At 35.5% G+C, this 15,125-nt stretch overlaps 1 protein-coding gene across 3 annotated transcripts in view; it reads right to left on the reverse strand.

Moving 5' to 3' along the window:
- Positions 1-15,125, reverse strand: part of LOC105391923 — a 129,267-nt gene that overhangs the window by 24,311 nt on the left and 89,831 nt on the right. Inside the window, exon 1 of one of the 3 annotated variants that reach the window (XM_011563492.3) lies at positions 9,284-9,392. The exons of 1 other annotated variant lie outside the window; for it this stretch is intronic. The gene's annotated coding sequence lies outside the window, so the exon portion shown is untranslated. Of the gene's footprint in view, positions 1-9,283; positions 9,393-15,125 lie in introns of those variants that run through there. One more of the 3 variants, XM_038120468.2, reaches the window with a different exon arrangement.

Consider the following 15,125-nt stretch of genomic DNA (forward strand, 5'->3'; position numbering starts at 1 on the left):
TATATATGTAATTGTAAAATATTGTGTTTTTCAATCCGATAAGTAGATATGTAGGTACTTCGAATCCAATTCATGGAGACCATACGTCGTATGGAATGAATATTGGGAATACTGTAACATAAACATACAAACATGATAAAAAACCGAAAGGGTCAAGGGGGTCGCGAAATATTTTTTTATACCAGGGGGGTCGCATCATGAAAAAGGTTGAAAAACACTGCTGTATTAGATGGTATATTATGTTACAATAAAACTAAATACTTTTCAGAAGTGAGACCTAAGCATTCATACTACTATGCCGTCACCTTAATGCTATAAAAATTTATTCACTGCTTGTTTTGTGACGTCTTAATTATTAAGAAAGATAATTCGTGAGAGAGCGCTATTGCGTAAACAAAACAATTGCTAAACGTAACATTTCTACCGCCAGGAAACAATGCAAGTTTTGTCTTAATTAATTTTTTTTAGTTACTAGGTTATAGGAAACTTTATAAAATACCTACCTACTTACTTATTTAAAATTTAAGTGAACCTATGTAAAATCGGAAAATAATGTCTCTTCATTTGAAATAGGTTTTTAAAGTATTATATTTCTGAACAGAGTTTACAGACACATAATTTCTTTCGCCATTTCTTTCCTCCTTAATGACGGGGCCTTAGTGAAATGGTGGTATAGAGTAACATTATGACTATTGGCAAGTAATTGTAAAATTCTACGTCAAATAAACGATATTTCATTTCAAAGGTAATCCATTATTAGATTATAACCATGTAAATCGGAGTGTGTACCTACATGTCCATAGATGGTTTACATAATTACAAAAATTGTTCCCGCAGATGAAAAGGTACATAGGTATGGTTCTGGAATTCAGTTAGGTCATAAGGTTACGATTATTGTGACTTAAATATTTAATTTAGACGATTCTATGTCAGGATCTCAGATCAATAAGTATGTACATAACTAATCTTTGCCCAAAAAGGTCCCTCCGAGCACCCATGAAGGACGCAAACTTCTTACATTGCACCGCTATGATTACAACAGCCTGGCACGTAACAGTCAACTCATTTGCAATAAAAAAGTTATGGAACCGGACTTGACCGGACGTGAGATAAAACTGCATCCTTGTGTTGTGTTTATTTATTTACATTTTCACTTTTAACCTCAAAATATAGGTTACAAGGCTATTTGACGACGCGCGCGCACCAAGCGTACACGTAATCCTACTCTTGTCCCAGTTAAAAATAGAAACTGCAATAAATAGTGAAGTGTTATAGTTCATATTTGTATTAAAAGTTTCCTTACTGTCTAAGCTTCATCATACGTAAAAATTACTGCAAGTGAACCTGTGCAAGTGCTTTAAATTACGATTTAAAATTTCAAATTTCGAGTGTTATAATTGCTAAACAGTGGCAGTTTCAAACAGTGTCATACCTGGTCAATGACCGGCCAAAAACCGACCTTGAAAAGTAAAAGGTTGTCGCAGATACCAAAGAATATTTTCGCATGTGTCTGTAACGACTAGATAGCTTACTCGTCTAACGCTCGCCTTCGTCCGGAGTAGGGCATGCAATACCGGAACAATTTTCAATACCGGTATTGAGTTCCGGTATTACAACTCAATACCGGGATCCCGGTATTAATACCGGTATTAGACTTCCTTGTAATAAATGGCATATACTGTGTTTAAAGGTCGTATACATCAAAATAAAACAAGAAAATGCAATCATATTCTGTATTTTGTTGTAGATTTTTACGAGAAATCAGTTTTAGAGTTTAAATTTTAGAATAAACTATTTTTTTACATCCGGTGCCGGTTTACGCATGGTCAACAGTAGATTTCTAGCAGCCGAAAACTGCATTAAACGGTTGGGAACAAGTGCGCTTTCACAGTATATACACACACAAGGCTAACTAAATCTTAATCGCTTTATTTATAGCCTAAAAAAGTCCGATTCCGGTATTACTTCAATACCGGTATTAACTTTCAATACCGGTATTGAAAAAAGCGGGAATTTTGTACGGGATCCCGGTATTACGAATACCGGTATTACGGTATTGCATGCCCTAGTCCGGAGTGACAGCAAGTTCAAATCCCATCAAAAGCAAAAAATTTTTTTTTTTTTTTTTGTTTTTTATTTTGAATAAAATTCTGCTTGTAACCGTAATAGCCTAATAGGAAATAAATTACGGCAATGGATAATGTTACTCATAGGAAACCACATAAATCCACATCATTACAAGACTTGTCGTATTTGAACAGAGATTCGAGCAGTAGTCTTCTAGATTCGACGATGAAAAGCCTATCTGCAGCTGAATATCTAGATTGGCGCATTATTTCTTCCAAAAGAATTCCACCACCTCCATGCGGAGTCCAAGCCGTGTAGGTGATGTGTCTACAAATGGGAACAATATGGCTAAGTCAAATTCTTTTCCCAAAACTCCAATAACCGCGCAGGTACCGTAAAATACTCGTCTAAAATTGCTCACATTAACGTACAAAGCCTAAGCCAATCGAAGCAATCTCAACTTGAAATCTGGCTGGATAGTAATGAAGGGAAAAAAGTTGTGGTCCTATGTATCTCAGAGCACCACCGAAGAGAAGCAGATCTTAATTGCATTAGTATCTCAGGTTTTGTTCTGGCATCTAGTTATTGCCGTGTAAAGAGAAAGAGTAAAGGAGGGGTATGCATTTTTGTTAGAGATAATGTATCATTCAAGACTCTACCAAAACTTAAGGAAATGTCAATCCCTTACATATTTGAATTATGCGGAATCGACTTGAATGGTACTTATATATTATGTATTTACAGACCAAATACTAAATATAATGATGGTTTTATTGATAACATGGACAGTTTATTCAGTTTTATAAATAAAAATAAAACTCGTACCGTAATTGCTTGCGGAGACTTTAATGTTGACACCTTGGTAAATAGCAATGAGACTAAACAGTTTATGTGTCTTTTAGAGTCATTTCATTTAGTAAAAAACATACACAAACCTACACGTATAACTAGTCATAGTCGCACTTGTATAGACAATATAATATCGACTAATAAGCTAAATGAAGCGAGAGTTATTGATCTTGCTATCTCAGACCATACTCTTCAATATGCTAACCTGGAAATTCCGTTTACACAAAAAACAGCATATTACAACTACATAAGAGACCTGAATATAGATAATTTAGAAAATATGAAAACAGATTTGCTAAATGTCTCTTGGGATAAAGTACTCAAAGCATCGGACTGTGATACTGGTTTCAACATTTTTCATGACATTATTACAGAAGCGTTTGATAGGTACTGTCCTGAAATAAAAATAAAATGTAACAGCTCTAGTAAGGACCGGGGCTGGATTACACCGGGAATTAAGAAGTCTTGCTCAACAAAGAGAGAAATGTTCATAAGAGCAAAAGTTTCTGAGAACAAAGAAGTACACAACCGGTACAGAACCTACTGTGCTATTTTAAATCGAGTAATTTTACATGCAAAAAGATCCTATAATGAAAACAAGATAATAAATTCTCATGATATAGTCAAGTCAACGTGGAATTTAATAAATAGGAATATTAATGGTATGAAACCAGTTGAACTAAATAAATATGTCGGATTGACCGATGGAGTGAGAGCAGTAACCTCCGAAAATGAAGCTCCAGATTTATTCAATGATTTTTTTACATACACGGGAAATGGGGATAAGAGTGCTGCCATCAGCACACCAAATATTTCTACAAAAACAAATGATCAGCCCTCTAACCCAAATACCATGTTTGCCAGACCAGTAACCAGAGATGAATTATTTAAAACAGTAATGGCGTTGAAAAACAAAAAATCATGTGGGTATGACAATATACCAACATTGGTTCTCAAATATATCTTTGATGCCATTGCTGAACCTTTGCTGTTTCTGGTAAACTTATCGCTCACCGAAGGTATATTTCCGGCTAGGTTAAAGAAGGCTGATATAAAGCCAATTCATAAGAAAGATGACAAACTCAATGTTAATAATTACCGTCCCGTATCTTTACTTATTACTTTATCAAAGATATTTGAGGGAATTATGGCAAGTAGACTTCGATGTTTTCTGTCACTTAATCAAATATTAGCCAAAGAACAATTTGGGTTTCAAAAGGGCTCCTCTACCGCTGACGCAATATTTGATATTGTAGATTTTGTAACAGAGGCCCTAGATGGTAAAGAAAATGTCGTGTCTGTACTATTAGATCTATCTAAGGCTTTTGACCATGTTGATCACGAAATTTTGCTTAATATTCTAGAAAGAAATGGAATACGCGGAATCATACTTAGTTGGTTTAGGTCATATTTGGAAATGAGGCCACAAAATGTAATCTTACATATCCTAAATGACAAAAAAACCCTAGAAAAGATTGAATCACGCACTTCCATAATACAAATGGGAGTCCCACAGGGTAGTATATTAGGGCCGATTCTATTTTTACTCTATATAAACCATCTTCCATGCGTCATAAAGCAAAAAATCGTTATGTTCGCAGATGATGTGTCGGTCTTTTTCAAATTTGATAGAAAAGATACACCTGACCTCTCTGCTACCATCTCTGATACTATTAAAATAGTTATCAAATGGTTAAAAAACATCAAATTAAATACAAATATTAGCAAAACGTGTATATTACATTTCAGAAATTATAATACACCTGATGTTGATTTGAATATTACTATAGATGGCAAAAAAATTGAGACTGTTAAAAGTGCAAAATTTCTAGGCATACATTTTGATGATCATCTAAACTGGAAGACACATATAGATGTCTTGGAAAATAAGCTCAGCAGCTTTTGTTTTGCGTTACGGTGCCTGTCAAAAATAACCACGAAAAAAGCTACACTCCAAGCATATTTTGCCTTTTTTCAATCAAGGGTTACCTACGGATTGGCGATGTGGGGAGGGTGTACGGATATAAAAAGAATTTTTATTCTGCAAAAGAGATGCGTCCGAATCCTTGAAAATTTAGGGTCAAACAGGATTTCTTGCAGGGAGTCCTTCGTGAAGTTAAGAATGCATACCGTTACAGCTCTTTATATTATAGAGCTGTGTAAAATAGTTAAACGATACCCCTCTAAATTCCCACTACGTCCTGAAGGCATTAGCAGTAGATTAAATGAGAAAAATAAATTTAATTTGGATGTCCCTACATCTAGAACTGTGACATACGACCGAACCACAAAAATGGCGGCGATTAAATTTTTTAATAAACTTCCGGATGATATAAAAAGGTTAAATGGAAACATTTTTTTCAATAAATTAAGTATTTATCTACTAAAAATTTGTCCTTACAACCACAATGAATTTCTGAATTTTAAATGAAATTGTTATTTTTATTAAAACTAGATGATGTCCTGAAGTCTAAGATCCCACAATGCCTGAAGACCAAGGTGTTTAACCAATGTGTCTTGCCCACACTAACATACGGTGCCGAAACATGGACGCTGACCAAGGAAACTGTGCACCGAATCAGAGTTGCACAGAGAGCCATGGAGCGAGCCATGTTAGGCATTTCGCTTAGAGACCGTATTCCCAACGTGGTGATCCGCAAAAGGACCAAAGTGATCGACGTCGGTATGCGGGTCGCCGAACTGAAATGGGAGTGGGCGGGACACTTGGCTCGTCGGGAGGACGGAAGGTGGACAAAGGCGGTCACAGAATGGTGGCCTAGAGACGGACGAAGAGCGGTTGGCAGACCACCTGCTAGATGGTCCGATGACATCTGCAGGGTTGCAGGGAAGCAGTGGATCAGAGCGGCACAGGACCGGAAGAATTGGCGTACAAATAAGGAGGCCTATACCCAACAGTGGGCGATAGAAGGCTGATGATGATGATGATGATGAATGTCAATGATAATAATTCTATGAAATTGATTATAGTATACAATTGATTGATTATATTTTATTGTGTTGTTACTCTATGACATCTCATTTTACTGAATTTTAAATGAAATTGTTATTTTATTGTTATGTTTATTAAATTGATGTCATTGATAATAATTGTATGAAATTGATTATAATATACGATTGATTGATTATGTTGTGTGTGATGAATTTATAGAAATTGTTATAAATTTTATTGTGTTGTTATGACATCTCATTTTACTGTATTGTTTTTAAAATTCTAATTCGTATTAAATTATTGATTGTGTATAGTACCTAGATATTATATTTAAAAATTTGTACTACACCCTAAGGGTAAAATAACATTGTACTTTAAATGCATAAACCAATGTTAACATCTTATGCGACATGTTGTTTATGGTATTAAATAAATGAAATGAAATAAATGAAAGTAATTTACTATTAATGCCATTTGGTTAACTTTTTTTTTATTTGTAAGTACTACTTACGTACTTACGTACTTACATAATTATTCATTAGAAGATAACTCAGATCCAAACAATGCAAAATTTGCAAATACAGTAGTAGCTTTTTAATTACCTAGTCGTTTTGTGTAGTCAATAAGACACTGCAGGGCCCTTAATGTGCCTTTTGTGTGTCCAAACAAAATTAAAAATACCTACTAATTATTTAGTAAAAACAAATAAAAAATCCATAAATACCAAATAAATCTTAGTGGCCAGTGCCAAATTCCATATGCTCCAAAAAGCGTTTGTCATTTCCACCATTTTCAAACTTCGAACTTTTTTATTTTTATCGTCTGTTTTTTAACACGCACTAACTTGTTAAAGTCGAAAAATGCACTGAAAGGTTCTTTGGCATTCATCAAAAAATAGTTTTTTTAAAACAAATTGTATGTGAACTCACCTATGAATACTTGTGAATTTGGGGTTCAAAAGGCATAACTTAAACTGTTTTTTTTTATAGAAACCTTGAATTTTAACGATTAGAAAGATTTATAATTGTTTGCGATACCGATTGGATAATTTATTCAATGCTATGACTGATGACCCAAAATAATTTTATAGGCATTAATTATAGAACATGGGATTTCAGAAGATAACAATAATTTATTAGCCAGGGCTGATTCTGCGGTACTTAAACTTTTTTTATTTATTAATGAATTGCTTTTGTTGGGGTGCACCGACCTACACTAGGCCAGCGTGGTGGAATACCCTTGGAAGGACACCCGTGCCCCTGTCATGGGGACATGATGGGTTGTGATTTTGATGTGAATGGTTTGACGGATTTATAAACCTTTATTTAGGCCTACGATGTACCGTATGTCGTAAGTATCCACCACCACCAATTATATTTATATCATAAGTATAATTTCCTTTAAAAATAATAAATAAATAAATTTAATTTAAAAGGGCTTGGTACACAAGTGACCATGTCACCCTCATTATTACACACACTTAATTAAGCTTATCTATTTAAATTAAATCTAGCACTTAAACCAAAGTTGACAATTTATACATCCTTACAAGTTGTTAATATGTGCCTAATAAATATATTTTTTGCTACTACGGAACCACGCAACGTAAAACAAAAAAAAACAACAAACCAAAGACAATTTGGAAAGCCACGTGCACAGAGCGAGACCGCGTCGCGCCAGACAAGAACAGATATTACAGTTAAATTCATTATAAATATATTGTACTTTCTACGGGAAATATTGTTTAATTATTACATTACTTATCTAATTGTTTTAATTTACGAAAATAAACAAGGAGATAGGTATTAAATAATGTTTGTGTAGGATGGTAGGTTAAACCCACACCCGATTAGGTAATTAGCTACTGTAAGTACTTAATTAGGTTTTTTTATTATAAAATATAATGTTCTTTGGTGAGTCAGTAGAGGAAGGTATACCCTAATAACATCGATTGATTCCTATCCATTGTCCTATAGTCCCACTAGTGTCCCCACTTTCATTGTTAGATAGTTAAGGTCCTGGGACCGAAAACAAAATAATATTAATTATGAAGTAATTAGTGTCAAATTCATTCAAGATTGAATCCTAAAATCATTGTCATAACAAATTCGGGATGGGTGCACTACCGTACATAATTACTCCTACAAGAAAAACATAATAATGAGGTATCATTTATTATCATTCATTATTGCAACACCCAGGCTTGCTACTCCAGTTTACTCGGGAGCTAGGCTGGCTGAGCTGAAATTAAGGGGATATGTACAAAGGTTCCACTCGAGAGAGCCACGTACAGGAACTTGACCCCCTACCAGGATAGAATGGAGGTATCATTTATTCTAATATTTGGGGGCTGAATCAAAATCTAAACGCCCTGCGTAAGCTTGGACCATTTCCCACCACGCCGGTCCAAGTTTTGAAGAGATTTTCTTCACCGTAACTATGACAGATGGATTTTTTTAAACTGCATTGTACAACACCCACAGAAATTAAAAGACTACCAACCAAATAGCACGGTTGGGATTTAAACCCACATGTTTATCGTGAGAAGTTGACCCAACTGGTGGTAAAGCACTTCATCATCATCCACTTTTGACATTACTTATAACAATTTTATCATGAAGCTTCACAATTATGCCCTCGGCATTCCTACAATTTAATGTCAGCAAAAATATATATTTATATAATTCTTAAAAAATGCATGAATAATTATAAAGTGAATTTAATTTAATAATGTCAATTGCATGTTAAAAATTTCTATTGAATAAAGGCTTTATTATTATTATTATTCCTACAATTTACTTTTGCCTATCTATCTGGTAAATACTTGACGTAATACGAATCTTCTTCTAAATTAGGTACAATTTTTAAGTTTAAGTCATAAACCGAAAGTGTTAAGAAGTTAGTGAAACTTTTTTTCTAAACATGCAGCGATTCAATGCCAAACAGCCAACAGCATTACAGTTATTGATTCCATTCCGCGTGACTCAGACTTCGTTTCATACACCAAACCCACTGCTAGCTGCCATATTAGTAGAAACGCATAAAATCGCTATCAAATCGAGTCTATAAACCGGCTTAGTTGCCACTAAACTGGTTATTTTGTATCATTCACTTATTTATACGAAAAACCGAAATAGGTTTGGATGTGCAGTAAATGGCTGTACCGAAATTGTGTATTTTATTTCCAAACAAAGTCAAAATATTATTTGAACTTAAATAGCTTATTTCGAAGAATCCTTGCTACGATGCAAGGAAACAAAATAAACTTGAAGTTCAGCCTTGACCGTGCACACTGTAGACCGAGCAACTTTTCACTAGCAACGAGTATCAGAAGAAACATTTCGCATTTCAAACAGAAACCAACACGTAAACAACCACTGGCCACTCAGAAAAAAGCACACAAAAACAAGCACACACAAACACAGAACAGGAATATGTTTTTCGAATTCCGTTTTTGAATATGGAACAGGCGGGTTGGTGCGGCCGCGCGGCGCTGCCGACTGGCCGCGTGATTCATCTCAAACTTGATGGAGGTTAGAGTAAAGAGTTTGCAAAAAAAGTTTAGCACACGACTCTGATAAATAATGACTGAGAGCGTATCGAGTTAAATTTAGAGGGTTCCGCAGTACCTAATTGTTTTTGTTTAGTAAAAATTTTGATGACTACTGGACCTGTAAGTTTTTAGTGCTATCGCTAGAGCGCTTTATAGATTAGGATTACAGCGATTACAGGAGTATTTAAAACCAAAAAAAAAACTTTTATTAGTACCTTGAAAAGCCTCTACGTTTAACACATTTGACAAGTCAGTCGATTCCCATGATGCTAAAATAAGTTATCTTTTAGACCACGGTTTCTATGATTTTTTAATGGAATTGTGTTATTTGGGGTGTTTTAAACGTAAGTGGATTAGTAAAATGTTTAAAGAACCCTAAAATGTTGTGGTCACGAGAGCATAACCGGATGAAAAACGGTAGACGAACGCTTCTCCGTAACTATACACTTCGGAATTGACTAACTCTCTTTTTCCTCTCAATAATAGCCTTTATAATTATACGAAATAGAGACGAGCTTATCAAGATTGGTCGGCGTAAAGACACCAATCCAATGACTTGTTGATTTTACGTTAATCTTTCTCGGAATTTAAATGCGAAATTATGAAAACAATAATTAAAGCAACCCAAGATGGATATAACTTATCTGCATTATTTAAGTGTAGAGATATTATAAGAGCGGTGATGGCGTAATGGATAAGGCCTCGTCCTCTCAATCGAGAGGCCGTGGATTCAAATCCTGGCCTGAACCAATGAATTATTTCAATTGTGTTTTCAATTAAGGAGTTTAAGTACAATATTACCACGTGCTCTTACGGTGATGGAAAACATCGTGAGGAAACCTGCACATCTAGATTCTAGATGTGTATCCTAAGTGCATTGTACTTTTCCCGAAACGGCGATATGGTTCGCAACCTATCACGTGAGTACAAATGTGCTGCGAAAAGTGGGTAGCTCGCTTGTGAGTAAGTGATAACTATATATAAATAATATACAACATACAATAAGGAATTTCGTGGTGTTATTACCCTTGACAAGTTCTAGTATCGTATACTGTATTTGTCCCTTGCACCGATTTCATCATCATCATCATCGTTAGAGTAAACCCGAGGACAAAGTATCCAGGAGTAAACCGTAGGCCAAAATAGTAAACTATACGGTTTGGTAAAATACTTAACTATTTTGGCCGGGTTGTCAGCAACTGACGCTAATCTTATAGAAAAACTTTTTCACCCTAGACTAGACACGATAAGACTAACACTATTTCATTTATGTTTATTATTTTTTAAGTAACCTGAAATATTATTACAGGACCCATAAATGATTAAAGTGATTCTCACATTAAGTTTCCAGAATTCTAAATAACCAACTGGCAAAGCCTAAAATTTTCCCAAGATATGCTTGTGATTTTGTGATTACATTTTGTGATGTATGTATTTTGTTCTCAGGCTCGGCTTATCTCAGATGGGGAGTCCCACGTGATATCCATACAAATGACACACATGAATTTGCCATGAATAAAATTTAGATGCGTCTGCATTCGTTAAATCCAACGGGTTTTTATTACAAGTTAAGAAAAGTATTTTTTCACAGTAAGTGTTTTAAATTGTGCTATACTTAAAATTGAAAGCTGATTTATATTTTTAATTTCAGACAAAATAAGTGATATATTTAGGTTAAATAACCTGAAGTGCGTGTTTTCTTTTTTAATTTCGGTGGAGTCTAAAATACCCCTTTTTTGTTTTTTCAAAAGTTTTGAACTCATTTCTCAAGTCATAATTTAACCCAAAGAGAGCGTTTTAACTTAGCTTCAGTAAAATATAATGTAATTTTTAATCGCTGATAGATAGCATAGTTAAGGTCATAGCTCCCTTCAATTTTAATCATACTATGCGCATATTTAGTATGTATAATATAGTAGTGGGTTTCAGAGCGTGACTCGGCCTTGTAAGACCGTCGCGATACTATCTGGATAGAGGCAAAATTCTTATGACCAATTTGTTGCGAGTTATATTTTGGCTTATATTCTGTGATTCTTTTGGTTATTACCACAGTGAATATAACTTGTCCACCAACCCGCACTAGGCCAGCGTGGTGCACTAGGCCTAAGCCCTTCCTTCATTGGAAGGAGACCCGTGCCACAGCAGTGGGGACGTGATGGATCGTGATGATGATGAGATGATTTTATACACACCGAAATCCTTAGCTCGTTCACTCGAATGTTTTTTTTGTCATAATAAATTATTTCTGTGGACTAACAGTCAGAGCCAGTCACAGGAATATCTTTAGATACTGTAGGTATATTATGTTATTACTGTTATTTTACAGAACTATGGCAAATATACTTACAGACTAAAAACAATCTGATTCACTTACGTTATTCTATTCTATTCTAGTAAGGAGTATTCCTGTAGGTACGAGTAGAACCTTTGTACACGTCTTGTCCCCATGTATTCAGTTCAGCCAGACAAGCTCCTGTGTAAACTAGTGCAACAAGCCATGATGTTCCAACAGCTGATATAGGCGCTGGGTTGAAATGTTTTACGATAGTTTCCGATAGAGGCGCCACTTTGTATGTAAGCATACGATGGGCAGTTACAGTGAGAATGCAAATAAAAAAAAATAAAAAAAAAACATTCTCTATAACTACACTCACGGGCAATAAAAAGGTTCCACTGAGAAAAACGCAAAATTACTCCCAAACGGAAAAGGCTAGCTTAATGATGCCTTCTGCAACATTGAAGTGCATTTAACAGACCATCAGGATATTACCAACTAAAAACAATTAAATCTTTTAATTAAATGTTTGAGAAAATTGGGGTCATTTGGTGTCTGTATTTTGTAAGTGGAACTGTTTCTTTGCCACACACTACTAAACATTTAAATACTTACTTAAAAAAACACCTACAAGGAGTCTTTCAAAACCTGGCTACCCATAGTACAGGGTATCCTAGTTTGGGAGCCAGGACACAATGTGTGTATACTTTATAACAATAAAGATATTTTCATTTTCATTATCATTTTCTGTATACTGGTGTAGGACTGGGGCTATTCGTGACTAAATAAGGTATCATAATCATCATAATCCATACGTTTTTAAAATTGAACGACTGAAAATAGTAGGCAGTAGGGCGTCCCCCGCTACGTTTGCCTTTTTGTCAACCTCGCCTACAACCAACTGCTGCCATTGCTGAAGTGTCCGTAGCCATATGATTCATCAAAATCTGATGAGCCATTTAAAACTATACTTCATACTAACTTGTACTCATGTGTTCGAGTTGAACATAGATTAGCAATCAGTGTAGTCAATTATAATCATCCAAAGAAATGGAAAAAGCCATATCATCGCTTTCAAATATTTTGTAATAGGTGAGGCGTTTCATAATTATTTATTTACCTCTACTCATAATAGTCGTAATTCATTCAATGATTTTCAACTTTCTACAGGATGATTTGGTATTTTATGTTGAATAAATACTGTCCAAGTATGTGCCCACTGCAAATGTATATAAGAGTATACTTAGTGCACTACTCTGTGTTCTATCACTCTCACATAATATCATAACGTAGCTATTTTTAAGTAATTATAGAGATGAAGAAAGAAAGTAAGATTTGTAGGACTCCAGAAGGTTTATCACTTAGAACAGTGGGGTCACCAGCACCGAACATTAGCAATGAACAATCGTAATCGTAAGCAGCGATGCTCGCATTTCAAATCTGACGTAACTTGTATGGATCTGACAGGGTTTTGTACAGACGAGAGACGACGCTGTTTATGGATATTAATTGCTAATGTGTCAATAGACTCATGCTGGCTGGTAGGCTGGCCAGTACACAGTATACTAATATTATTAGTTAATTGAAAATGAAAGTTTCAGTTTGCAGTCGACAGTGCAGTAGCGAAGCTTAAGTATTAATAAGTATATCATGCTCTGTCTAGTTTGGAGTCTGATGGCCGTGTGTGAAATGAACATAGGTATTTATCATATATATTTATTTCACATTCATTGCCCCTGCCTCTGATGATATTTTGGTCATGGTGTATCTGTATGAGATCCGCTTACCTTGTGTCAAAATATAATCCTATCTCCCTTAATTTATTAACATTAACGATAGCAGCGCCTAGGTGTTGAGGGACACCTAATATAATAATATGCAGGATTATATTTTGAGACAAGGTATCATCCTATCTCCCTTGCTTTTTCAACTATTACGGTGTCAGTCCGGCACGATATAATAGCATTCAATTCAGTAACGCTGCAGATTTGTCACACATCTGTCAGATACAATGCCTCAAGGTAGCAGGTAGCAGAGCCTAGATATCCCACAAGGTGACATCCTATCTACCTAACTCTTCCTACTATGTCTACCCACTAACCCGGTGGTCGGACGCGCGGCGGGCGGGAGGCGCGGGCCTCTCGTCGCTGTACTCGTTGAAAACAGCATTCCCGGTGAAAACAGAGAGAGAGAGCCTAGGTGTGCCTCAAGGTAGCATTCTATCACCCTTACTTATTCACATTTTATAAATTGGCAATACAGCCTTCCTTTGCTCCTACTGCTATTGATGGGGTTAATAGAGATATCGATGGTATCTGACAAACATGTCAGATCCATATAAGTTACCTATGTCAGATAGCAGGGCTGCTTGTTACAATAGTAACATTATTACGATAGCAGCGCTTAGGTGTCCCACAAGATGGCACACTATCTCCCTAACTCCTCCTACTATGTCTACCACTGACCCGGTGGTCGGGCGGGCGGCGGGCGCGGGCCGCTCGTCGCTGTACTCGTCCCCGGAGCGCTCCCCGGTAAACATCAAGGTGTGCCTCAAGGTAGCATTCTATCACCCTTACTTATTCATATATTATAAATTGGAAAAATAGACTTACTTCGCTCTTACTACTATTATATTATTATTATTAAATACTTTATTGCACAATTATAAATTTATGTACATAGGCGAACTTAATGCTAATAGCATTCTCTTCCAGCTAACCTTCGGTGTTGTGGAGAAAGTTATAGGTAGTGCGAAAGACTGAGAGGAAAGATAATTTTGTTAAAATACCTATAAACACTAGAATATACTTACTTGTATATAATACATGTATAATAAATATATACCTATGAGTTACATACATATACAATACATAAACCTTATACATACTATACTTAACTAAAATGATATTTTATATATATAATAATATCATCGTCACACTTACATACTACTTACAACAAAACATGTGTATTATATCAGTTAAGCTGATTGTTCTGTTTCTGGAGGTAGTGCAGACGAACCTTAGACTTAAAAGTTTCAATGGACTGCGATTGCCTTATATGCAATGGTAACTGGTTCCACAAGCGAACCGCTGACACGGTGAAAGAATCCGAATACCCTGCCGCATTATGCTCTGGGGTTCGAAAGAGCATATTTCTACTTGACCGTTGAGGACGGTCAGTAGAGTCGAAGAATGAGAAGACTATTGCTGGTGATATCAATGGTATCTGCCAAACATATGTCAGATCCATACAAGTTATGTCGAATAGCATCGCTGCTTGTCAACATACTGACATTTTCAATAACTATCTATCGATGGCTGTCAGTAACTTTCATACGATTTTGACAGAATCTAACTTTTTATGTGTCTTAATATTATGATAGTAACTGTCGGCTATAGATAGGTTATTGAAATTGGCAGTAAGTAACATTA

The sequence above is a fragment of the Plutella xylostella genome, chromosome 14 (genome assembly GCF_932276165.1).
Source record: "Plutella xylostella chromosome 14, ilPluXylo3.1, whole genome shotgun sequence".
Classification (NCBI taxonomy): domain Eukaryota; kingdom Metazoa; phylum Arthropoda; class Insecta; order Lepidoptera; family Plutellidae; genus Plutella; species Plutella xylostella.